The 27396-nt window shown below is 41.0% G+C and overlaps 1 long non-coding RNA gene across 1 annotated transcript in view; it reads right to left on the reverse strand.

Moving 5' to 3' along the window:
- Positions 1-863: 863 nt before the first annotated feature.
- The window catches only part of LOC119617262, a 38581-nt gene continuing 12048 nt past the window's right edge, over positions 864-27396 (reverse strand). The window contains exons 4-5 of the long non-coding RNA XR_005233477.1: positions 4558-4734; positions 864-3132 (exon numbers count right to left, since the gene is read on the reverse strand). This is a non-coding gene — a long non-coding RNA (uncharacterized LOC119617262). The remainder of the gene's footprint in view (positions 3133-4557; positions 4735-27396) is intronic.

Genomic DNA, 27396 nt, shown 5'->3' on the forward strand with positions numbered 1-27396 from the left:
GAAAGGAAGGGAGAGAATTCTCAGTCCATCCGTTCAGTCTGTCATTAATTAGTGTGCTCGTTTAATTTCTTGCAAATGTTTATTCATTCACTGAAGCAGTTGATGATCTGCCGGCGGACACATCCAGGCGGAAATAAATGTAATAGTAGCTTCAAAAGCGGGAGTTTTTTATTTTAAAACTCCTGAAATCTATTCTGCTGTGGATTCTCACACAAACTCGTTTTCCACATTCAACATTTCTCATCTTCTATTTAATAAACAAGTCACTATAAAAACTGTAAGATAGACAGATAGAATACAAGCTAGTCACTGTATTCTGAATAACTCACTCAAAATTACATGCTGGAAACTGGGCAACGTGATCTGACCTCATGTATAACAGCCATATTTTTCTTTTCTGAGAGGAAGAGAGAAATACAGGAAAGTTGGAGAACATCCTCTTTTTGAGACTTGATGGAAAATGTCTAGACACATGACCATAAGTAGTTAGGAGGTTATAGAGACTCTGCAGTGGTCAAGGTTCCCAAATAAAGAATACTCAAAATGCACTTTGATTGGCTTTACTTTTTTTTCCCCCTTATATATTAATCGTATTTCCTTTTCTCATCTGTTCATTCCCCTCTTTGTTTCCCTCTTTAGATTTCCCCCCCTCCTTGCCTCCCCTCTTTAGGGCCAGACCGCGGTCTGTCGATAGAATCACTGGAAAACTGTTTGGAAACCCAAACCTCAGTGAAATTATTTGATTACAACCTCCCATTACTTGTTGGTTTGAAAGCATTAAAAACTCGCTGAGAAGTAATGATTTCCATTTTATGTTTGACTTGTAATACAATATTTGCTGCGGTTTCTGTCCATGGGCAGTGTGTAAAAGTTGTTGATTTTTTTTAGTTTTTTTTTTTTAATTGATATTACTGACATGGAAAACAGACAGAGTTAAACACTTCTTAAAATACAAGTTTAAGCACTATTAAACAAAAATGGAAAACTTGTGTAATTTACCACACAGTGTAAACTCTCCCGCTCACCAAACCAAGCATTTTCCTCCTGCTGCAGGGAAGGTGTACGAGTTAGTCGGCAGTAGTTGACTAATTAGCCGAAAGTCACAGAACAATGACCTTGCAGTACAACAGGAGACAGACAAGGACTAATTAAGGCTACTACGTCTCTCACCAGCAATTAAAAAACAACAAAGCTCTGCAAATTTTTACCCCAAATCTCTCTGTCTCTTTGTCTTTTCGTCTCAGATGATCCCGACCTAATTTATCCTTTTCATTTATCTCCTCAGAAACATGACTTCCTTCACATCCCCCGTGCCGTGGCAGAGGAGTTTGGGAACGTGTAGGAGTCATAATAAAGTACGGCAGACAGACAGGTTAAAAGGGGGAAGGAAAAGAAGTTTGATGATCTGGTAGAAGGGGGTTATTTACAAGAGGTTGTGTTGGTACACACGCATATACAGTACCCTTTGTGTAGATATATAAACACATTTGTATGCGTGTGTGTGTGCTTGTGCGCATGCAAGTGTGCATATGAGTGTGTGTGATTGGGCTGTTTGGCAGGTAGAAGGCTGTGAGTGCAGACTGTCACAGCCCAGCCCTGATTACTCTGCACCATTCATCAAAGTGTCACCTCTCTGACAGCTGCTAATAAATATACTGCCACAGACCCCCACTCGCACCTGGCAGCGCACTACATTCACACACACACACACACACGCACGCACACTGCCCCCCCCTCCCCACCAAACACACACACACGCACACATAGATTCTGCCACCCCCAGCAGCCCTTCACGGCACCAAGCAGCTCGAACAGCAACACATCCTACAGCTCATTTGCTAATTGCTGCATTTCCCATCAATTCTGTTTCTGTCTTGTTCAATGTCAACAGAAGCAAGAAGATTGGAATAAATTATTAATTTATATAAATGACCAATTAGGAAACATGTTACATTACTTCCTCCATATGTTTTTGACCCGGTACCTTTCGCTTTCAGACATTTTTCAGTTGTTAGTCAAGTAAGCGGCACATTTTAAAAAAAAAAAAAAAAAAAAAAAACACAGTCGATCAACTAATTGTTTCATCATCAATCTAAAAAAACAAGAACAATGGAAAAACAATCAACACATTCAAAGCTCTCCATAGCTAGGTCCCATCATAGATCTACGAGTCCCACACTGTCCTAGTTGAGCACTTCCAGTAGATCTGAGAATTCAGGGTCCAAGCTAAAATTAAAATAAAGGGATAAAACTGAGCCTTTAGATGGTTTTTAAAAGTGTTGGTGCGGTTTTCATGCAAAAGAGCAGCCTGTTCCACAGAGTTTAGGCGCAGCTCCAGCGAAGCTTTAATCTGCTCCTCGGTTCAACAGAGAGCATGAGCTCTCCTGGCCTCAGTGACCTTGAGTGAGCAACATTTAACAATCGGACAGGTAAGAGGGTGCTAATCCATTCAATAAAAACCAAACAGTAAAATCTTAAACTTCATTCTAAAATGAGCAAGGGGCCAAAACAAAAAAAGAAAAGATAGGTGAGATGCAGTCTCAGCATTTTAAACAAGAGAGCAGAGACTGTTAAAGGCTGGGATTGTAGGCGAGTCTTGAAGAAATGAAGGCGTAAATCACTTTTTCAAAGTCTGGAAAGGGGGAAAAAAAATGACTTGACCTTAGCAAGAGCCCTAACTCTAGGGGGTGGGTTGAGTTTTGCCAACTGCATTTAAGCTGTCTCACATTTTGCCTAAAAACTTTTGAACTTTTATCAACACTTTCTGCATCCCTCACTCCAAAACGGAACCACAGCATTTTCCTGCGTGTATTTTTGAAGTGATACACACTGCTCTTAGTCACTTAAATTTTTTTTTTTTGCTCCGGACATCTGAAACGATTTTAAAACATATGGTAAAGTCATGTTTCAAGAAGCCGCAAAAAAAATAAATACCAAGGACCTCAAAAATGTGCATTTGCATGTAATTGCTGGGTTGCTTTTCTTGATTTTATTTTATTTGTAGTTCGTGTGGAACACACCCGTGTGGCCATCTTTCTTCTGTTTGTCTGTGATTAGAATGATTGCTGCAATGATTTGCTCTCTTACTGTAAGTGCTCCGTCTCGGCTGCAGCAGATGCTCCCCGGCTCCCCCTGTTGGGAGACAGATGAAGCTTGTGACTCGATAGAGCTGTGTGTGTGTGTGTGTGTTACACAATGCGTGGGACTTTGGTGGTCTAGTGGCGGAAGCATGGATATTGGTGTATCCTGCGCTGGAAGGTGTCCTTGCCAAGCTGAACGTGTGTTCGTGAGAGTCTGTGGGCGAGTGTGTGTGGACACGAGGCTGTGGACATGCTGCGCTGGCAGATGGCATTGCTGCACTGCCGGGGCCACCCTGGCTAACAGAGGGGAGGACAGGGAGAAGGTGGAAAAGGGGGAGAAAATAGAACGTGAGTCAAAGGCGGCAGCGTGGGTGAGGTTAGTTGTAAAAAGGAAAAGAGCTAAAGGTGGCGAAAACAGTAGGAAGGGGAAGAGTTATTATGAGAAAAGGTTGATGAGGTGATGAGAAAATGTGTGATGAAGATGGACAGAGGGTAAAGAGAAAACAGTAATGCCAAGCAGAAAGTCCTCCTCACACTGTGATAGTGCAGATCTTTGGGAGAGGAGATTTGAGGATAGGTTATGAACAATTAATATCTTACCTGTTGCAGATAACGCTTGGAACAACCTCAGTTTGGAGAAATGGAGAAACTAGACTAACTAGTCCAAGTGGATTGCTTCCCTCTTACAATAACTACAATCTCAAAAATTTCATAGCGGTTTACATTAGGTTTTCTGTGGGGGCTGGATGTCTTTTCTTGTTTTCTTTTCTTTTCTTTGAGTGCAGCACTCAAAGATTTAAAATTACAGGGAGTTGCTCCCTTTACGCTAGCTAAACTCACATGCAAATCACTCTCCCTTGTCTGTTCTAATCCCTGGTCAGTTTCACATCAATTCGTCCTTCATCCATGTAAGCTGAACATCTCTGACGTGGACCAGGCCAACAAAGACCTCAGTCACTGCAGTTTAAAACCTGGAACATCGCACTTTTTAGCTTGAATTCAAAACATTTCTCGGATGAGACATCAAAAGTCAATAAAAAAAAAGAAAAACTCTTAAGATGTCTTGGATGACTGAGAATCTTCTGCATACGAACATGAATTTTTACACCATCAGTTTTGCATCGTCTTATTTCTGTGTCCGTGTCTGTTTGCATGAGTAAATAGCCGCAGCACTTCTGACAAGAATATCCTAATATTTTTAACCACGTGATGCTAAACTGATGGTGATATTAATATTAATAAAACAATGTTTCTGTGAACTTCTGTGAAAGATTTGAGACTGAACTTGTTTTCGGATGGCAGCAATCCACTTTGCTCTTGGCCCGGCTCGGACTAGCCATTAGCTGTTCAGACTTAATCTCAATTTCTCCAAACTGAGGTTGTCCAGAGCGCTATCTACGACAGGTAAGATATCAATTGTTCACAAGCCCACTTCAAATGATCTCAATTATCTCGTCAACGAATAACAAAATAAAACCTTTCTGCAGCACGATGGTTCTCTCATCACGGCTCTGCGGTGGTCAGTTGCCAGCTGCACTCCGGTTCGCACTGTGCGCATATATGCGTGTGTGTTGCGATGCGCTGCATGCCTGCTGGGCAGCAAGGCTGGGCCAGGTGTGGAGTAGGAGTGCTGGGAAGACTGGGAACAGTGGGCCTGTTAATTAGAGAGGGGTGATTAATGGGACAGCAAAAGAGGAGCACCGTGTTAGAAAGATGAGATGAAGGAAGAGGGAAAGAGTTGAGAGGAGAAGAGATAGTAAACTGTTTGGAAAAGGGGAGAGTAATTAAAATGTTAAAAATAACAACATCTGATGTCTCGGTCAGTCCTTCAAATCCCAGCTAACGTGGTCTAGCATCTTATCAAGGTGCGTCTTTGGTTGATTTAGGATTAGGTATGTTATTGAGATGTAAGAAGTGGCGTTGCGACAAACACGCCTCGGAGGATGTGCCGTGTAAACACCAATCATTTGGCAGATGCGCCGTGAGCAAATTGGCAGTCTATTCCCCATGGCCAAGCCACACACCATTATCAGGATTGAGACTAATCGTGTGCCGCCTCCCATATGAGGAGCAATTAATTCACACCGAATCAAACTGCAAGAGAACGGAGCGCAGGGTCAAAAAATGTAAAACCATACAGAAGAGGGGGGAAAAAAAAGAGTGACGTAAGAAAGCAAAAGTCAGAAGGCAATTTGACAAAAAGTGCATTTAGAAGTTTAGTGACAAACTGTCTCACACTGAAGAGAATGAGAACAGTATGATGCACGACTGCAGACAGAGACAAAATCAACTTGATAGATCTGTGAGCCAGGCCGACTTTTACTTCCCCACAGATCTGATTTCTACAAACAGCATTCCCCCGTCTGTATTTAAAAGAAAGACGACACATTATGAGCTTTTCTTACTCTCACCTCAGTTCACTGTCTGGAGGCACGGTATCACAGAGCCTGCGCAACCAGACGCCAAGTCATTATTTCCTGTCTGATTGCTCTGCGGCCAGCACGATTAAGGAGAAGACTAAAAGGTAATTTTTCACTATGATGGACAGAGGGAGAAAGAAAAGTGGAGCTGCTCTTGGTTTAATCTCCTGCAGATGGAAGGAGTTAGAGACAGCAGCAGGAGGAAAGACACTGGTTCATTGATACGACGCCTAAATTATTTGTCTGGCCCGTTGGATAAGTAGCATTATGATGAGCAGAGCCGTGTACAAGCTGACAAGTTTATTCAAACTCTCTGTGGTGCTGTGCAAAAGTTTAAATACACAACTGATTTCTTTATATTTCACTTTCAAGGAGCCAGGCCTTATTTGGAATCTTTTAAAGTAGTTTTTAGTTCAATTTCTTCAGGCTTTCTGGAGATTCGTGACCGTTTTATCACTCATCATGTCCTCCTTTGTGAAAACACCAACAGGACGAATGCGAGAGGCAGAATAGAAAGTAAGAGAGTTTCAAGCAAAGAGAAGCCACAGCCTGTGTGATCCCCGGTCAGATTAACCTTTGTATGTTTCATCTTGAGATAGGAGAAAGTTAATGCAGAAAATGTTGGGGGTTTTTAAACAACTGTTATCAAAGAAGAGCTCAGTCTTACATTTAATTGTGAGTGGTGACCAGAGGGGTATACGATGAAGCACAATGAACAGAGCAGGGCTTTGTTCCTTTAGCCTGGACTGACAGCCTAAAGCTCTACTATGAACCTACGGTTACAACAACAGTGGGCTGAACTGGTGGTCAAGATTTTTAATTTAGTCTTTGAGTGTGCTCACATAAAACGTAGCATTCCACAAAAACTTTGACACTTGTCCTGCTCACAATTACACACCAATCCAGCAAATGAAGGCGCAATATATTATTTTATTTTTTTTAAACACTCCAAGACTTTGTAATATATGTTAATAGACTTTATTCATAAAGGATAGCAGGCTGTAGCCTAGTAATGGAAAGTAAAGAATATACACATTCCAGAGAAAAAACACCACCACCACAACTGGGACAAGAGAGGAATATTCCTCATATGTTGCAGAAAACTGTTTATAAATCAAAATCTATTTATTTAATTCTGACACTGTTTCATAATGTGCAAATCTCTTCATTCATTAAATCAAATATTGTATTTAATAAATATTATCTGATGTACAGAGGCACTGATAAATCAAATCTAATAGCTTATTAACTGTTTAATGGACATCTCAGCAAATCCAGAAGAAAAATAATAAATAAATATATGTGTATATGCCTATTTATCATTTGATATATATGGTTCTGATGGTGTCACGTTGCACAAACCACACTTTTTTTGTTGTTTGTTTTTATTTTTTTTACTGCAGTTTAACTGCAGCCTGGAGGCACACAGCAGGTTACCACATTTGATTGTATTTGAGTTTCCAAGTGTATTTTTCAGCTTATCTCATGCTGAAAATTATGCAAGTCAATTTAAAAAATGTTCTTGGGAAGATTTTTATTGAAGATGATAGTCCTTAGGCTATAGCTATTTTTATTATGCTGAATGATTAAATGAAAAAAAAAACTGAATAAACCATTTTTTTAAATAAAATGAACAATTAAAATGCAAACATGTTATCAACAAAGTTTAAAGTTTCTGCCTTGTTTAACATTATAAACAGAACTAATGAATGAGTCAAGCTTTTTACTGACTATTCACCAAAACTCTTAAGCCTCTGTTACCATGGTGATCCCGTCGCGCTCATAGGGACCCTCAGTCGTATCACTGAAAACTCTGACTTTCAGCTCAACATAGCTGGCTGAGCAGGAAACCTGACTTCACAGTTTATTCCTCAGAGCTTTGGAGAAATTTTTAGAGGAAGATAAAAACTAAACAAACAAAAAAGACACTGCACTGCCCAAGAATAATAAGTTAGTCGGCCTAATTGAACACTTTATTTCACATTTAAACTGTCAAAAAAGGATCTGCCCTGAAAAAAAATTTAAAAAGTGGAGAACAGTAGTTATAAAGCAAAAATCAAATGTGATGCGCCATGACTGATTACAGTTCTTATAGTGTTCATGCGCACAACATAGAAAAAGCACACGAAGAGCTGCAACTACACTCTTTGATTTATTTAGTTCCAGAGAGAGAAGAAAAACATCCATCATAATATCCCCGAACGTAAGGCGATGTCTTCATATTGCTTTGCTTGATGGATTGACACCACAAAACATGAATATATTCAAGATTTTATCCAAGAAAGAAACTCCGGTAAATGTTTAAAAGTTGTTGACTGATCAGTCTGACCTTAATCATTTCTACAGCTCGTGTTATTGACCCATTTTAGGAAAAAACTTGTTTTTTTTAGGTTTTGACAGAATCCTAAAATGTTTTTGAAAGCTCTCACTTATAAAAGGTTTTAGAGCAAATTGGTCAACTTCTAACTGGATTAAGCCCAATCAGTTGAACTTTAACAAGCAGATATGTGAGTGATTAAAAGCCCTGGCATATGCGCAGCTCAGCACTCTCATGACTAGACGTGCTTGAAATCTGCTCTGTTTTGCTAATGCATTAATATTTCTCATCACCGACAGATCCCAACACCTTTCCTCTCAGTGCTGTCCTGGCAACTTAACCGGAGAAAGAGGTTTATCAGCTTGTTATGTCAATCTCTCTACCCCCTGCTTTGATGGTTTTTTAGCCTCTGTGCGTGTGTGTGTGTGCTGTGTGCACGTGCACGTGTTTGATCACTTGTGCGCATCAGCACAGTCTTGAATAGAGTTTGTCGGCTCGCCCGCAGCCCCGGTTTTCGCTCCCACTGAGTGACTGTGAGCGTGTGTTTCCTGCAGAGCAAACATGTTAGTTCATCTGCTCTCACAGTGGGCAAACAGTGAAGGGGGCTCATGAGCGGTGTTAATGGAGGAGGAGGCGGAGCGGCGAGAAAGAGGGGAGACTGTGGAGGCAGAGCAGGAAGTGGAAGAGCGGATGGGAATATAATTTAATGCAGCGCAAGACTTACATCAGTACTTAATGCAAGTGGTTGCTGTTGTTTATGCGTATCCTATAGTGTAAGCAGTGTGTGTATGTGTGTGTGTGAGGGTGTGTGTGTGTGTGTGTAAAAGCCACAGGGAAACCTCGGAGAAACTCCACTAATTGTGACTATTGGGCTTTACATGGGGGTCTTCTCAGGCTAATATCATTAGCTAATCTGCTGTGTGTTGTCCTCGCTGCCCCCTTCATCAGTGTAGCCCTCTCCAGTAACACAACCAGCACCTCCCCGCCCCACACCCCAAAACCCCCACTTACACCCGATGCCTGCTTCCCAGAGACCAGATTGCTGAGTCCAGGCTTGCACTTCTGGAAAGGCCCTACATCTGGGCTGCTCTGACAAAGAAGATTAATACCTCAGACACTCACCGACACACAGGCATTGGCATACATGCACACATTTAACGCCCACGCACCGACATACCATCATGGATCATCTTCAGAACCACACAAACACGCACGTTTCAGCCTCGATCAAAACTGATAAACGGAGGGCATCGTTTCCCCCCCCACCCACCTCTCGCTTTCGTCCTGTCTGTGTTTCTCCAGGATGCCGGCCCGTCTGAGTCTACCTCCCAACTTTTCCCTTCTTCACCTCCATAACACCAAACAACTCCCAACCACAGACCCCACTTTGCATGGACTCTCCAGGCCACAGAAAAAACAACTTTCTGCTGATGCGCCTACTCCTTCATCCTTCCATTCGCACCTCTCCTCGCCCAGGTCCCATCGCACAGCAGAGGTTCTGAGCAGCATGGCTGGATGCGAGCCTCGAGCTCGGATGTGAATGTTACATCTGAGTGGAAGTTCGCTCCAAGATGCTCTCTGTGGAGAAAACTCCACAGGGCAAACATGATCTAATATGTCCATTTCCACTCAAAAGAAACATTATCCAGAGTGGTCAGTGGGTGACAGGATTTGAGTAAATCATGTTTTAAACGAGTTGAAAAAGTTTTTACAACTTGACAAACTGAACCAAAACTCATTTGTCACCTTTAAGAACCGAAAGGCCAACAGCTTGTATTTACTGACCATGTTTATGAGCACACATCGGAGGCTGGCAAGTGTGATGCTGCTCCAGTGATGTCACCTCAAACAGTGGTTAGAAAAGGGGCGAAAAGGCAAAGAGGAGTTAGATAAGCACTGGTGGGGAAACAGAAGAAGGGTTATTTCCAGATGTGAATTATTTCTGTATCTAACCTCTATGTGTTCAGAGTGGAAACTCCCTGGCAATTCCCCCTGCGGGCTGCCAAATGTTTAATTTGGCTCACGAGAGAGTGGGGAGAGGGGTGTCAAAAGGGGCTGGAGGTGCTGACATAACCTCCTTCTACTGCATTCACCTGCATCGGCCTGCATGACTCAAGTGCCACACCTGTCACTGGAGGCCACAGGGGTGAGTCTGAATATGTATGAGCAAGAACTAGACAAAACGAGGGACAGGAAAAAAGGTAGCTGAATGGGAAAAATATTTGACTGTAGAGCCAGAGCTGAGGATCAGATAAAAGAGTAATTACTTAGACTGGGACGGCTCTTACAGATCTCGCCAAAACACTTCCCTCACGTCAGCACATTGGTCGCTCATTTGAGAACAGAAAGAGAGCGACGGAGAGAGACTGAGATGTCGAGAGAGGAATCTACGTCAGGACGGAAACCAAAACTGTGTGAGAAAAGACGCCAAGGAGCCAGAGGAAGCTGCTGAATTGGTTAGGTTGACGATACTGCTTAAGAGCAAAACGGTGAAAACAAAGAATCGTAAATAAAGTTGCAGAAACTATCTAAGATGACAACTGGAAATACTATGAGATATGAAAAGATTGTTTTTGAATAAAATTTAAATAATCCCCGGAAAAATGCTGCTTCTTTTAAATGTACAAAAGGCAACTGTTTCTGGACCATCATTTGCAGGTTTTCATATTTCCATACTTAAAGAAATAGTTTTACTCTTTATAAAGCAATAAAATGTTTACAAACCTAACACATTGCCAGGCATGAAGGTACTCACTCTTTCTTGCTTCATGCATGTGTTTCTGCAAAGTACAACCCATGACTCATGCGACAAAGAGGGGTGAAACAGAAGCAAAAATAAGCCGTTTTACTGATTTGATATCCAGCGTTATAAACTCTATGAAAATATATCAAACTGTCTTTTAGATGGCGTGTATGAAAGCGAGAGCGGAGAGAATATAAGTAATATTATTTAAACAAAAAATAATAAAACACTTTTACTATGCAATTTCACCGAGAGTCGTATTTCAATATCAGAATATAAAGGTGGAACATTTGTGAAGATTATAAAAATGAATAACTACAGAAGGAAGTGTCATGATCCAACTTGTAATGTTGTTTGGGGTATATTGTAGGTGTATTCTTCCGCTCGCTGCACCCTGTCAGACCAGCATTCCATGTCCTTATAAATAATTCATTTTTTAATCTGATTTCCCAGAGCGATTCTCAACGTGTTAGTCACATATTCAATAACGGAGCGCCGTGAATAATCTGGTTCTGTGTTTCTGTGTTTTTCCCTTTTTCCACCGTTTTCTGCAGAGCGGCGGAGAGCTTTTTCCAAGAGTCACTCTGACAGTTACGATGAAGAGGAGGAGAGGAGAGGAGAGAACAGAAGAGAAGAGTCAGGTGCATCATCTGTCAACATCCCTACGAGATGACAATGAACAGATGCACGCAGCTCTGCTACACACCCGTGTTTCAGATTACTTGTCTCTCTCATTTGGAGCTCGAGTATCAGCGCTGTCTCTCCCGGTGCTTTCAGGCAGCCACACATCTGCAGGGCTGGGGTGGACTTGTTCAATGATTAAACAATTTCTCAGCTGACAGTGAGAAAAGGGATATAATTAAGATGTGGAAAATTTGCAAAAATAAAAAATAAATAACCTATAATCTTTGATTTCATAACTGTATATAATAAGACCACTTGAATAAATAAACTCTAAGTTTCCTGCTTGTTTTTGGGAAGAATTTTTTTTTTTTTTTAAAAGCATGAAAGACAATAATTTAGTCATTAGTCTAAATTAAAAACACATGTTACAAGTCTTATTTTCCATATTTTTGGTTCTGGGTTATATTTTTCTTTCAAAACCCCAAAAATGTGAAAACCAAGATAAATAATTTATAGTTAAAATGAGTCTTGTGGAGGAATTTGTTTTTAATAATGCCGGGCAAAAATGTATTAGCCACAAACGTCAGAATGCGACACAAAAATTTTGAGCGGTCGAGTGATGTTACTGCTTCGCAACATCACACCGCTGGTTTTTATTCCATGGGGCGCTTTGTTTTTCCTCGCTCGCGATCCTATTTGACCGCAAACTGAGCCAAACATGCAAGCCTTCACTCACTGATCTCAAAATGCTGGGATTTGGCTGTGCACTTTTTTTTTTTTTTTTAAAGATATCCGTCTAATTTGCTGTTGTGGTAATTTAAGATTTTTTAGCCGAAGACAAGTGAATCTTACAGCAGAAAAGTGGCTTAGTGAAAGCATTGGTAGAAAACAGCATGCATAAGATGATGGAAAATTCCACAACAAAAACACCAAATGTGAACATGAATATTAAAGAGCTGTTTCTGAGAGGATACATTTTTGTATGTTAATAATAAGAGACAAGCTAATAAGATCAGAGCTGTTTTTACTCTTTTACCAAACTTTATTAATTGAGAAGTCCGTGCACACCTATAAAAGAGAGGGTCCTGTGGATGATGAACTACAGAGCTCGTGAATCTTGACAGTTGTGCAACTACTTAAATACGACTAAAAGTATAATGTATCGTTCAAACATTCAATTACTTCAGTCTCACATGTCTACTCAGCAGGTTTGTTCATATTCAACGACATTAAGTGACTAAATATGAAGTGATGGACACAACTCCTTGAAAACCTTCATCCATTAACTCTATTATCATGCTTCTTCGTAACTAAGAAACCTGACCTCTGCCCGCTCGCTGTAATGAACAGAGGCGCAGTTAATGATGAAGAAGTCTCGTGGCAGGACGTGGCGTGGATTTGCAGCACCGTCACGTCTTCAGGCGCACACATGCTCATAGAGTCACACAAACACCTGGAGATGTGAGCGGCAGGAAAACTCAAGCGCAGACTGGACAAACCTGGAGCGCCCCCTAGTGCCGCTTCTCCATAATCTTTTCAGTTGAAGTGGCGAGAAGAGGGGAAAGGTGTTTTTTTACACTCGCACACACACGCTCTCATATCTAAATAAAGTACGTCAACATAAACAAGGACAATATGACTTTCTATAAGAGTAGATGCTTGAAAAGAACATAGCTTTTTAAAAAAGAAAAAAAAACTCAATGGAGACAAATGGACACTGCCTCATGGGACATCACTCAAATGTTTGCTTTGTTTGAGCTATTCTCAGATGGTTTATTAGGTGCTTCAGCAACGTATGCCTCGTAAATTTGCCATAAAAGTTTCTATAAATGTGTGGGGTTAAAAGGCTTTCTCTCAGGCCCACATCACACTCCTGTTTTCTAAGACCGAGTGTGATCCGGAGGCCTTGCCCTGCAATCCACAGCAAATCCTTGGCTGAAGCCTAATGTGCGTCTCTATCCAGGCTCGCGTAAATGTTTTGTGTGTTTGTGATTAAAACGGGAGATATGAGAGCCGAGGCGTTTCTGCAATCTTTGCACATCCTAATTTGGTACTCGGGGAGTTAACACACCTGCCAGCTTCCTGCTGACGAGGGTGATTTCTTAACTGTTGTTGTTTGTGCGTCAGTTTAAGGAGAGGTGAGGACAGTGAGAAAGGCAGAGAAGTCTGTGGTGGGCAAACACACACGCACACGCAAATCCCTGGCTGCTGCCAATAAGAGGCAATTTTAACACGTAAAAACGGTGACTGCTTGATGATTGATGGTAGTTATTTGTGGCTTTCTAGCCCGCCTTCGTTGCCTCCACTTCCCCTTCTTCCCCCTTTTTCTTCATCTGACTCCTTCTCCTCTTTCCGCTCTCATCTTTGCCACCCCCACCTCGGGACAATGTGAGGATGATTAACATTGTGTAATGTTGTGTAAGGGGCCCACTGTCCATCACTCCTCTTGTCTGACATTCATCAGAACCTGAATTCTGACAACGCAGTAGCACTCTCTGGACACAAAACACACTGACGTTACATCTATGAACTGATGCAAATACTTTAAAACTAATTTATAACATGTTTCTGAAGCTTTTAAAAATGCAAATATTGTTAAATAAATTTAAAACATAAGCTAGGTTTTAGCAAAAAATTGTTTGATTGGGTAAAATTTCTTAAGTTTCATTTTAAATCTTTCTACATTTAGGTGTTAGTACAGGATAAATAAAGATGTGAAACAATTAAATAGTGACAGCTGTTCTGGATTTTCATTAAAGCCACACTGCCATCTTCCCATCCATCACCCGCCAACACTGTCCATTGTGAGTGTGTGTGTGTGTGTGTGTGTGTGTGTGTGTAGAAGGAAGAGGAAGATAACAGGAGAGGATATGGGAGGCCACAGTGCAAGTTCCCCATCCGTCATTTCATAAAGGCAAACTTTAAAAGCGAAGGAAGAGGAGAGAGGAAAGACAGGCAAGAAATGTTTTCACAGAACGATTCTTTGCTTCCTTCCACTTTTCCTCAAAGAATCAATGAAGCAGAACCGTGTCCTCAGTTGTTCGCCAACGCCGCCAGGAATTCCTCCGATTCTCTACTTGACCTTTTTCAGCCAACAATCGTCCTCCTTTCTGCCCGGTCCCCCATTTCTTCCTCCGGCCCGTCCAGAGATAGACATGGGGGAGGGTCAGAGAGAAAGTGCGAGGGGGAGTGGGGGGGGGGACAAGACAGAACAGGGCCTTTAGTCTAGAGATCATTACCTTTACATTATTAATGTATGGCCAAACCACAAAGGACGTCCACAGACAATGAGGAGGAAAGCGACTGCTTCTCTGTGCTCTGCAGAATAACTCCAAGGGAAAGTGGGTTTCTGCATTAAACTCTGTTGAGTGACATCAAACGACCACTGCTGAGCAAGAAAACACATAAAAGAGTTCACCGGCATTATTAATGTAATAATATCGACCCAATTAAGCTAATGAGAGTAATTTCTTTGAACAGAAATGTGTCCACCAAAATCAGCTGGACTTGAGTCAGTTATATTAGCTGATCCATCAGTCAAAAGGTTCCTAAATGTCATTGTCGCTATTTTAACCCTGTAGCTATTTTAATGGTTTTACTTTTAATATACAAACAGCACATATTTTTCACATGAAATTACAATTCACAAATACCAACGAACTAGAAAGGGACAAACAAGGGAGACAGCAACAAAACAGCATGTTTCTGTGATGCTGGTCCTCACCTCATGGCCTTATTTGCTCGTTCACATTTACACCTATAATCAGTGTCAATACAGGAAGTATTACCTTTTAATCTTATAACACAAAACAGATTATTACATGGTTATTGCAAAGCTTCAGTTTATATAAATTTGTTTCAGATGTCTTAGTTGTTCTCCTACACCAAGTGCAGTAAGAACTGTCTAAGTGGAAAAAACGTTTATGCTGTGTACATTGTAATTTTTAGCTTTTTTATGATTTTGCTAAAAAAACACCTTTAGAAACATAAAATAAAAATAATTTTAGAATTCAATGATCTAAAGCCCTGCAAATGTGACACATGAGCATACACGGAATATGCAAAGCATAAAGCAGATTTAGCAGACACTCTGGGAAAGCTGCGAGCATAATTAAGGAGTGTGCTGTGTGTTTCATTAAATGCTCAATATATCTTGTGTTTTCTGGATCATTTAAGCCCCATTACAGAACAGTAGCACTGCTTTAATTTCTAAAGTGCCTTTCAAAGGCATCACCTCAGGCGCCCATTTCTGCTTTCTCACACACACACACCTTTATGCATGCAAAGACATTTAAATGTACACATCAAGTGCGTCATGTACACACATTCGCACACATTTCTGCAAGAAAAGCTGTTACCAGAACACCTGCGTTTTTACCCGCACAAACAATTGATAAAAATAAAATGAACAGTTTTTTGTATTTCATAGGTGTGTTTCTCTTTTCTTATGTCTATATGTTTATTTTTCTGTGTAATAGACGACAGCAGCCATGCAGAGGCTGTCTTGGCTGCCAGAATCATTTGACTTGTCAGCTTGGCCGGAGGATGAACCCCCGGTGCCAAGGTCAGACCCTCTCTGAGCGTGTGTTTCAGCGTACACGCGTGTGGACTTGTTAATGTATTTTAACATGTTGGCACTGATCAAATTTGCTCGGTTACAGTAAATTTACTGTGCAAAAGGCTTGTTGAGAATGGCCTCCTGCGCATTTGCAAATTTGATCTTGAACGTCTGCATTTGAAAGCATGGGAGGCGTCTGCTGAGCCAGCTGCGGATTGAGGGGATGTGGAGGTAAACAGAGTGTTGTTCAGAGCAACTGATACATTGCGAATAGAGTGGGCTTCCTGTCCGGGTTTCTGTGGCTAAGGTGCTAAACGTTTCAGGAAACCAGATACACTTGCACATTAACTACAGAGGTGGAGAGACAAGGGAAGGGTGGGGGTGGAGGGGCACACGAGGGATGAAAGTGGCAGGCGAAAGTTGGAGGAAGAGCAAGTCACTTTGAGGTTACTGTAGCTCTCCAGCACCTCCAAATATTCTGAGGTTATTCAAACCGTTTAAAGTCAAAGATTCATTTCTCAGAGAATGCCTCCGTTGTTTGCTCTCTTCCTCTTCTTTAATGAGATGGAATGTGACTAAATTAGGAGCTGAGAGGCAAAGAATCATTTACAAGACAATCAAATGATCCTTTACAAAACACACTCAATATGCATTAGATGTAGGCTTTGTGTATATAGGATGGACTCCTTATGCACTCAAATGAAGGAGGGGGGGTGGGGTTAGTGTGTGAATGCTGCACAGTGGAGAAAAATGCCAAACTGAAATCATCCATCACAACGCAATAAAAAGGCCTGCAGCACTTTGAGTGGGTGAGAGGACTGAGATGTTTGTAGTGGCCCACTGGGTTCCCCGTCTGTGAAGGAGGGGACGTGTAAATGAACGTATAAATGTTAAAAAATGTTCTTTCTATTAGAGGAATTGCATCATTAAATCACATTATAAAAACAAAAAATGCACCATTAATTTCCTTCCCAAAACAGCCGTGAGTACCACGTCTCTCCCTGTCCCTGTGCCCATCTCTGTAGCCCCACGGGGGCGTCCATCTCAAAGCCATTTCATTCCATTTTACAGATCAGAAGATCTGTGTACACATGTTCGGAAGTGGAAGAATAAGTCAAAAATAAATAAATAGATAAATAAAAGCATAGGCTCGTTTCCCAGCTGGCCACACAGCAAACAGGTAGTGTCTCCTTTCCTCTTTTTGCCCTTCCTCCATTAGGACATGAAAGGTAGCATGAATAATAGATAAGGGAGGTGATGAGATCAATCAGGGGCTATCAGTCTGGGAGATAGGAGTGGACAGAGTAGGTTGTATATCTGCAGCAGACTGGACTAGAACAGCAGGCCTGCTGTCAGAGATAGCAGGAAGAGGCGGAGATAAGCAGTGATCTACAGAACATGGGGATGGCTCGGAAGGGCCCAAATATATGTGAAGCAGTGGGCTGAGAAGCATCTCGTCGCAGGCCTGCGCCAACGTCCACGCGTGCATGTGTTGACCTCCTGCACTTCTGCATCTCAGATGTGTGACAATGCCACAGCAGCATGACAAATGCAAACAAAAGGTTCCCCTATTCATCACTGTACACATGAGGGTGATGCTAATTATACAACAGAGAAAATCATGACATTTTGCAGCTTTTTTGTTTGTCCTCTAAGAGATTACAATGCTGAGCATGAGGGTGTGGAGGTGAATAAATAGCCTTACAGCCTCTCGGTGAGGAGACGCATGAAGGTGGAGAGACACCCAAAAAAAAAAAAGAAAAGAAAAAAAAAACACCTCACAAACACACCTACACACAAACGCACTTTGCGTCTATACCTCGTCCCTGCTTGCGGGCGTGATTAATCCAGTGCAGAGTGAGGAAATTTTGACCCTAAACAGAAAAGTACTGTTGAGGCTGCAAGAGGCATTGATTTATGTAGGTACCCCTCTGTCCACATTAATTATCCCCATGCAGGTGCAGGCCCAAATTCCTCACCCACCAGGTGTAGTTGCATGCTGGATCCACTCAAATACACACACACACAAACTAAAAAAATAATAATTAAATTAGGGACGTGCAGCTTGCCCCCATTGTCCTGCCAGGCTGTACCTATGGTATCTGGGTGGCACAGAGAACACTGGCCGTCAGAGCAGTGAAGGATTGTGCACCCAGATTTAGCCAACACACAATAACAAACAAACTGCAAACACATAAAGAAACAAACAAAGTTTATCCTGGAACATCCTTTTGCAGCACAGGTTTTCCTTCATCTATCACTTGTCTTTTGTTGTTGTTGCTGCTTTGCTGTAAATCTTTTACTATCGTAGCCACATCTCAATGAGAAAAATACTCCATTTCAAAGGTCTATCATTACTCTAAGGTAGGTCATGATCAACTTAGTGCCTCACTTTACTAAAATATCCGGTAAGGTAAATTAAAGTTTACCACATTCATCACTATCATTCTCATGTAGGTGGCCACCTACATGGGAACAGTTTGTGTGAATACACAAACACTTTTTACTGTTTCAGCCTTGTGTCCACATGAAAATGGCATTTAAGGAGCCCCAAAATTATATTTTTTAATCATTCCAGACCAAAAAAAAAATCTCCAAATGCCATCCATGCATTTTTGTACAGACGACCAGAACAAACTTTTGAAAGTGATGTTTAATTTAACCTCCGACCAAAGGTTGTCCTCTTTTTCTTCTTGTGTTTACATTTTGCACCCATCATGCAAGCATGCGGCAGTATTGCAGCGCCACATGGAGGCCTTTTGGGTCATTTGGGGTGGGCAAAGACGTTTCAAGAAACAGTCCTGTGTTTACATGGATATTTGTAGAAGTGACGATAAAAAAAGTGTTTTCTGGAGCATGCTCAATCCACAGTAGTGGGCATGAGCAAAATACTAGCTTTGTGTGCAAAGTTGGTGACTTTTCTTTAAAACTTTCATTGGTCATATACACATGGATTTACTTATAACTGTTTTTCTATCTTTACTAGTAAAAAGTTTGTAAAATCTGTTTCTCTCACAGTAAACTCAGTTTACATGTGGATGACAGTTAAATTAGTACAGATAAAAAGTGTTTTGCAAAAAAGTATCTCTGCTATTTTGAGCAGAGCCTTAATCTGCAGTAAATACAGTGATCACTTTAATAGACATAACACCCACAGCTGTCAAATATGCTGCACATAGTGCCTCTTTGGGAATGTGGTAACTCTTCAAAGCCCATCCCCCTAAAACTTTTCTTTCATCTCCTCCTTGGTTTCCTTTATTTCCTGTCTTTTTGTGATGTAGTCCCCAGGTGACACCAGGCTTGGAGTTACACCTGTGTTTGTGTATCTGTGTGGTACGAGCAGCTCTACCACTGCACTTACCCAACACAGCCAGTGGTGTGTGATGTGTCACTGAGAGCTGCACTCATTATGGCCTACATTAGCACCCTGCCTCGCCCTGATTACTCCCCTGCTGAGCTAAAGTCTACAGTGCAAGTGAGTTTCCCTGTGTGTGCGGGAGAGACAGACAAAGGGGAGGAAGAAGGGAAACACGGGGAGTGAAACCGTAAGAGAAAAAGAGAGGTATTTTCCCACTTTAAGACGAACACTGTCTTTATTCCAGTGACAGCTTCCTCATTTCTCCAATACAAATGGCTGCCAGTGCCGGTCGGCATGCATCAGAAGCTTGGGAGAAAGCCCCATCACCGCTCCTCTGTCGCTCTCATTTATTACCCAGTTTGTTTGCACTCTTATCCGTGGCCTTGCCCTGCCAGCCCATCCATCAACACTCAGACACACCCAGACACACACATGCATGTCTGCTCACCAACTGTCAGCACCTTGTATTCCTGGACACGAGACACAAAAACACAGACATGCAGTTTCCACATTTGCATCAGCCCTCAGTGCACGTATTGCAACACCCCATACTGTATGCTGCCATAACACACACACACACACACACACACACACACTTCCATGAGTAATTCAAATGGTGAAATTCCCCTCATTACTAATGTTTGTCACATCATTTCAAATAAATCCCCAAGAGTACAAATGTTAATATGAGCAATATTTTACTTAATATCGATCAATATGCATAATCCTCACAGGTCTGTGCATATTGAAAATCAATGCAGAAAAAAAAGAAAAAAGTAAACAAGTTGTTACAAAAACATTAATTACTAATATTTGAAATATTAGGGACTAGTAAAGATGTATGGCTGATTATGAGTAAAGGTTTTTAAAGTAAAAGAACACTTTAAACTAATAAAACTTTATTTTTTAATTTATCCCTGACCTATATTTAACAATGCAAAAGCTGTAATTTAAAATAGCTACATGTAACAGCATCCCTATCCTGTATGTTTCAAAAAAATAACTTAGCTTTTATCAAAATATGGTCATTTTTTTCCCTGTGTGGCTAAGATTTCTTTCCCATGAGAGTATTTCACAAGAAGAAGACTTGAATGTATGTTTTTAAAAAACACCATTTACAAAATATCTTGGGCATGCAACATCACATTAGGAAAATAAAAAAAGGATGAAATATAAACCCCTGCACCAAATAAAATGAAGTGGCCACCTGTGTGGGTTTAAGAAGACTCCTCACAGCTAAATCAGGTTCTTCTCTCTACATCCCAGTCTCCAGTAATACTCTGATTGCAGAAATGAGTATCGAGAGTTGTGCTTCTTTACCTCATAAACAATCTTTGGCAGAATTATATACGTCCTTTATCCTCTTAGTGTCTCGCAAAGAGAAATAAATCAGTTTCAGTTGGCTTGTCATCAGTAAAGGTTATTAAAAAAGAACCTGCTACTTGCCAAAAAAAAAGAAAACACTTAAGTTAACACCAGGGAGGTATAATACAAAGTGAGATTTCTCAATTGGCCCGCTATGTTGATCTGAAAATCAGAGTTTTCAGTATCTGTTCAAGCGTGGCTAGAACACCATGGGACAGAGTCAGGGCTAAATAAATATTGTGACTGTGGAGTTAAGTTTAGGATCTCTCTGTCACAACCTAAACAACAGTAGGCAGTCTGGTTTGATTGATAACAGTTTCTGCAACAAATGATAAATAATTGTCTCATTCTAACTGTGGCAATGGTCTTATACTCTTTTCTTTCACTTAATAAGCTACAACAGGCTTCATTCCCTAATGAATGAAGTCTTACATGCATCAAATGACACACAGAACCCTCTAATTTCATATGAATATGCAGAGACTAAAACAGGAAGTCAGAGTTAACAAATATCAGAATCGTTGTCCAGTACTTGTAATTTCTCTGTCAAGCCAGGCTAAGGGAAGAAAGCCCTGCTTTGTTTAACCTACTTCGTACATTAATCTACAGACCCTCCAATGATAACATGTTATTGTCAAGCTGTTCAGTGTTGACAAGACAGCATGGTGTCTTTACGGCCACATTACAGAAAAAAAAAATACATCACCTTCAAGTTAAATTCAGCTTCACTAAAACAACTTTTTTTTTAAACCAGGAACAGATCAGACTGAGATAATCAATAGCGTTAATTATGTTTACAGGAGGTTTGACTTTAAGAGGCGGATCAAGTGTGAAATGTTTTAAAAATAAATGTCAATCTGTTAAGTAAAACCATCCCCTGTGTCAAGGCTGATAAAACTTTGCTGTATAAATCACCCAAGTAATGGAATATTCTCTCATGTGCACATTAAACACATGGGAACATTTAAATCACAAATGCTGATCTTCATTATGCAATAAGATACTATCAAACCAGAACCGTCTCCTGTGTGGCAACACACACACACAGACTCACGTGGAGCATATTTTTGGGGGCCAGCTGCCAGTGAATGAAGGATCTCCCTCCCGATTCACTTGTTATTGTGCTGTCTGGGTGACAAGTATACCTATAGAGTGAGTATTTATTTCCGGAATGTTTTGTTCCGTTTTCCTGCAATGATGAATGTTTCTTTTATAAATCCATCGCCAGGCCTTTTAAACCATAAACAATATTTCTCAGGCCCAGATTCCTTGTGCAGCAGTCTTAGGGAACCTTGAGATTTCCAGGCTCTGATTTAATGGCTCGTAATTCTTGAAAGGCAATCCTTCTTCACCCTCCAACGCTCAGATGCACCGTCGTTCGGGCAGCCCACCCCCCAGCTCGGCCTCTGCCCCCCTCCAGATCCCCAGGCCAGTCCAACGCCAGTTAAAACCGTTCAGCTGGAAACGGCACAGTGCCCCCCGTGTCACTGGCACTGGATAATCTGCTGTGAGCTGACAGCACTGGGCTTCCTGCTAAAGTTTTTTTTGTTTCGTTTTATAATAGATGTTCTCGTTTTATAAGCGTGTTTGTCCTAAGGTCTGTTTCAGGATCATTAGCAACAAGATGGTGTTTTATTTTTGATATGTGTATATATTTAGTTTTTCCTTTTCATTGCATTTGTAATACTGATTAAAATATAACATCAGTCAACATTCTGTATTTTCAGTTTTTATAAGCAATACATCTCTGGCTATTATTCAAAAAGTCCTCTACGATGCAGGTAAACTCTTGTAATATAATACAATAAAATATAACACAATATGATACAAAACCATACGATATCATTCCAGATCTGGTGGCAGATTTGACAGAAAGGAAAGACAAACTGACAGATAAAGACTTCAGACCCTAAAAGAGACCACAGCTCATCACTACGGCTCAGTGCAGCACTTTAAAAATGACTCAAATTATAGGTTGATACGAGACCACACAAAGTTCAGCTAAAAGTAAACTTTAATTTAGTAATCTTTCTAGATGTCTTTCAGTGTGTTGGCACAGAAATGTTGAGTTGGTTTTTAAAATGCGCAATAAACGTACCACAGAAAGTCAACTAAGTATTAGGAGGGGGGGGGTGAAAAAAACAACAGCAAGTTAAAAAAGCAATCATTAAGCTGGTATCTCTAATTGTGTTCCTTCCTCTCCTCATGTATAATCCCTGGTTCCTCGCTTCGCCTTCATTAACAATGAATGAATTAATTAGAAACTTTCATAGGATTTCTGCACAGTGAACCCAGGAGATAAAACACATCCTATTCCTCAGACTTGTTCCTTTCCTCCTGTTTTGTTTTTTTTGTTTTTTTCTGCTGCTCTCTCCTCCCTCTACTCTTAATTGTATTGTTTGCTTGTTGTGTCGATAGCAGGATTAATTTCACTATAGATCAGGATTATTGACCTTCTCATCAATGTTATTTCATTTCTGTAAAGTGCTAATTATAGGGAACAGGGGAAAGCAAATTGCACTGTAACTTGCCTCACTTGCTTTCCAATAAAACAGAAAGAAAACAACATTCATTTCCTCTTAGTTGCTCTCTTGGTAAAGTAATTCAAACAGCGTGGCACGACCTATCTGTGGCACCGAGGCGGGCCGTTTTTAGTGAACGCTGTACTTGATCGGCCAGCTTGTGCGTTTAAAGGATTGTTGACTACTCTGACCCCTTCCCCTCCAACAATTTCTGTCACAGTCACTGCACTCGTTGCTCTTTTCTTGGGTTTCTCACTTCATTTCGGAGAAGGAGGAGGGCACAGTTCATAAACAATTAACTGGCTGGATAAGTGATACACTCAAGCTCTAACAGACCTGAAAAACAGTATGTTATAAATTCTGGTAATTGACTGAAGGGAGGTGAGCATCAGGCCACCAAGACAAAGTGATAGAAGTTTCTAGCAAGTTTAGATTATGATCTTAAGTAAAGTGGCATAAATGGTGTCGGTAGGTAAGAAGACAACTTCTAAATGTGTGAGTGTGTAATCTCAACCAGGAAATCAAAAACATCTATAGAAGTCCAATAAGTGGACACCACTTTGCCTATTTTGTGACTGCTGTTACTTCGCAGGTACAGGGAGCCCTAAGACCCTCTTTGCAACCTTTTCTCCTTCTCTCCACCCCTCCCTTCTCCAGCAGTCCTCTAATGAACTGAAAGGTCAGAGCACTAATAAAACTATTAGCAAAAATGAATCTCTCAGATGTGTTAATGCACTTTTAATTCCTGTTAGCAAATTTCATCCCCCAGCAGTTTGCGGCCCGCTAATGAGAAATAAAACGCCCCGCTCTAGGGAAGGGGGATGGTGGGGGGAACGGGTCGATGCTCTGGCTACTCTGTAGCATTCTCCATACACACACACGCAGACACGCACGTGCGCGCTCACACACAAGTAACGTACACTTGCGTTGCACCTTCCACACACCCTGGATGTGCTGGATGTTATTCACGGACCGAGGCCTGTTTTCAGCCCCGTGATTCTGCAGGGTTAATTAAAGAGCACATCTCCATCTGTTCTCATTCAGCCTCAACTCTGTCTTTCCCCATCAAGCACACAAGACAGTCGCACATACACTAAATCACACTCACTTTAACTCCTCGGTTGCTCTTTGTCATCAGCAAACAGGGACTTGACACTGCGGCCTTCACGGGGACACGGATAAACATGCTTGGACTTAAAGGCACGACTTGACCTCTCAACCAGCTTGTCTCCTGACCTGGCTAATGAGATACAAAACCAAGCATGACCTTGTTGTCTAGAAGTTACCAGAGGATTTTCAAGTCACTGAAGCTGAGATGTTCAGCGTGTTCGTGTAAATGTGCCTGTCAGCCTACTGTCACATGTGAGTCTTCAGGGAGGTCAAGGTTCAGAGTGTTTTGTGGTCAAACTTTTTCCACTGAGAAGATGCATTTGTCAGTACAAAAATAACGGCAGCTTGTAAATAATTAATGTATTAGTGTTCTTATGGCTGCAAGTAAAAAAGAAAAATGAAGCGCAGCAGGATGTGCTAAATACATAAATAGGGCCAAAGTTTTTTCATTAGCCAGAGTGTGGGATCAGACAACAGGGCACACTTTGTCAAAGAGAAAAATAAATAAATGAGACTTAATTCTGTTACATAAAATTATATGCGTTCCTAAAATTGTATGACTAAAATTGTACATTTTACATTTTTACTAAGACTCTCTTGTGGCCATAAACTGACTTGGGTTTGACTGTATAAAGTGTTTTCTTTATCCAATAAATAAAGTTCTAAGAGCACATTTTTACCCACCAGCAGATGGACACCGTCTGCTATTCTCTGTTGTGAGGACAAATCTAACACTGCGGTAAGTCATAGGTATTCAAATCAGAGAAGTTGAATTGTAATGGGTAGCATTAAAGTGGAAGAACAGGAACGTAACAACATCTCTTTCCATCACTTTCAGTATTAGAAATCCAGTGCACATTCAGACCGCCGCAACCTTGTATACGAAGAGATGTACCACTTCAATGTAGAAAGTCTGAACATTTGCCATCTTCACACAACACAAGCAGCTTTTCCTTTCTTTGACAGTCTAGCTTGTGCTAGCTTCTTCTCAAAGCTTGCTGGCTTCTCCTTTCATTGGTTCATTGGTTCATTGGTGAATGCAAATCAGCTGTTAACCATCAACTTGTCAAAAACATGCAGCTTTCTGACCTCATTCTACTGACACTAGCATCGTGTCATAATATATAATATATAATGCTCATAATATATCTTGGAGCACATGAAACCATCTTATGAATGTTTTAAAACAAGCATATTGGGTTAATTGTGATGGACTTACGACATGTCCAGGATATACCCTGCCGATGGATGGATGGATGGATGGATGGATGGATGGATGGATGTTTTTACATACTGTATTTAAAAAAAATGTTGATCAGAAAAAAAAACTTTCAAACTAAAGCCCGTAAGGGTTTAAAGATAAGTGACTGGCTATAAATAAAATCTGATAAGAACAACTGAGTGTTGACTAACTGATTATTTGATTAATTCTTACAATAATTTACAACTAATTACTGTGATCTTCTTTACTCTTGCTGATGAAAAGCAAATTTATTTCTGTAACCCTTACTTGTTCATTAATATACCAAATTTCTGGCAAAGACCATTTTCTCTTATCTATAGCAGGAGAGTGTGGGGGTGCTGAGAAACAATAAGTACAAGAAGTAAAAGGAAAAGAAAAGGCCCTGAGGGGAGGAGGAGAGACATTCTATTACCAAACTAAGCCTTTTAATCAATAAAGAGATAAAAGATATTTTAATCAAAGACATATTTCCTTGTTTGTCTAATGCTTCTGCCGCCACTGTGCACATAATCTTTATGTGCTAAAAACAATGCATAATGGTCTCCCAGAGAGCCACTCATCCATATAAACACAAAACAAGAGCAGTCAGCAGAAACACACACCAGCCCAGCCCAGCTCACAAACACTCCACAGACGCCAAATTACATTAGGATGGGCTTATTAGGGGGAATTGCATCCTGTAAAATAGGATATTATTTCTACATACAAATGCACCGCTGGTATGCACACATGTGAACACGATTCAGTACCAGATCTATACCGTTTTGCGCACGCACATAAACACACACACGCACAAACCATAAACACCGAGCATGGTGCTATTAGCGCGAGGGCTGTTTGTTGGACATGTAGGCATCCGCTAGCCAAGGCTAAAGCATTTCAATGAGATTAGAGGGGTAACTGGAACCCTTCTAGGCCAGATGAACTGAGCCAACAAGTCCTGAGGTGGTGGGCAAGCTGGATCAGGTTCCAGAAGCTAATGGGTCAAATACTAACTGACACTTAATTGAGCTATAAACTGTGCACATTTAGGTCTGGAGGGGTGGTGACATTTATAAGGATGTTTTCTGTAATGCTAATACACCTTCACATCCCAGTGTATTTAAGATCCGGGGCATCTTGTAAACATAATCTGCCCATAGGGTGCATTAAGTCTTAATGGCTTAAAAACAACCTAGATGTATGACCATGTGTCTCTGTTACTGTGCTCATCTGTGTGAGTATGTGCGTGTGTGTGTGTGAGTGTGTGTTGGGGTGTGTGTGTGTCAGACTGTTAACAGTGCATCAAAGTTTGCACTTCTGCCCAGCACCAGGGAGCAAACAGCAGCTCCGGTAATAATGATTCATGCTTTCCGTCAGGCCCCCTGACAGGCAGAGTTCGATCCCCTGTTCAGCGCGCTGTAGCGGCAGTAACAGCAGCCGAGGCAGACACGGGACCACAGACATCATCGCAACAGCTGAGGGAGAGCCGAGTTGCGGACATATTGATCGCCCCTCAGTTAGAGATTTGATAGATTGACCTCAGACTCTTGACTTTTAACAGTGAAAGCAGAAGGACAAACCAGAAAGTCTGAGAAAACAACTGAGAGCAGTGGGGAAGGAGTAAAAAGGAGACGGGAGACTAAAACAGTAGGCCAAAGACATCAGCTATGACTGCTAATAAAAAAAAAAAAATTCTGATTATTTATTTGTTTTACACAACTACATTAGTTTCTTGGAGACCAAAGTCTGTCAGTTCAACAATTTCAAGGTACAATAGCAAACAAACACTTCAGTTATCATAAAAAGAAACTAAGCGTTGTGTAAAAAGTACAAATGCTTTCATGATGCGTTTCGTTTTTAGTGCTGCCAGGTAAGTTAAACCCTTTTTTAACATTACTGGATGACTTTGTGTAACTGACTGCAGTTAATCACAATCTTATTTGACTTTGCAACCCGTTAAAATCATTTCTAAATGAAATACTCTAATTGTGCCGAACACAAACAGATTACTACTCTTCTAGCCGAGCCTTTAAATCAGTGGTATTGTCTGTAACGTGATGGGGGCACGACACTG

Source organism: Kryptolebias marmoratus, linkage group LG8 (genome assembly GCF_001649575.2).
Source record: "Kryptolebias marmoratus isolate JLee-2015 linkage group LG8, ASM164957v2, whole genome shotgun sequence".
Classification (NCBI taxonomy): domain Eukaryota; kingdom Metazoa; phylum Chordata; class Actinopteri; order Cyprinodontiformes; family Rivulidae; genus Kryptolebias; species Kryptolebias marmoratus.